The sequence below is a fragment of the Phoxinus phoxinus genome (assembly GCF_949152265.1).
Source record: "Phoxinus phoxinus genome assembly, chromosome: 8".
NCBI classification, from domain to species: Eukaryota; Metazoa; Chordata; class Actinopteri; order Cypriniformes; family Leuciscidae; genus Phoxinus; species Phoxinus phoxinus.
Genome location: NC_136883.1, coordinates 842532 through 843282, shown reverse-complemented (window position 1 = coordinate 843282; position 751 = coordinate 842532).

The window sequence follows — 751 nt, the reverse complement described above, 5'->3', positions numbered from 1 at the left end:
AAGAGTATTTCTGATTTCTAAACTCCCCGGAGAGGAGCGATGGAATTACAATAATACATCATATTAGATAGAATAAGATTAGCAAAGCTGGCTGTTAATGAATGTCTTTATTTGGCTGTGCCCTCTGAGGCTCGACTGCGCAAAGTGGAGTTAATACACACATATCACACACATCCAAGCCCTCGGGGAGAGAGAGAGAGAGAGAGAGAGAGAGAGAGAGAGAGAGAGAGAGAGAGAGAGAGAGAGAGAGAGAGAGAGAGAGAGAGAGAGGGGGGAGAGAGAGAGAGAGAGAGATGAAGAGAGAGAGAGGGGGGAGAGAGAGAGAGAGAGAGATGAAGAGAGAGAGAGAGAGAGAGAGAGAGAGAGAGAGATGAAGAGAGAGAGGGGGAGAGAGAGAGAGAGAGAGATGAAGAGAGAGAGAGGGGGGAGAGAGAGAGAGAGAGAGGGGGGGGGGGGGGGGGGGAGAGAGAGAGGGTGGGGGAGAGGGGGGGGGGGGAGAAGAAGGCTGCGTTTACACTTGGCATTAACATGCGCCCTGTATCCGGATGTTGTCCACACACACATTGAAAAGACGAGTGTAAACGCGCTTCTGGTGGGAATGTTATCGATCAGTGTGTCCAGGTCCAGAGGGAGTCGAGAACGCATTGTGATTGGATCTCAGTGTAATGTAAACGCAATCCAGCCGTCTTGTCCGCATTAACAGGTGGATGTCTCACACACACACACACACACACACACAAACACACACACA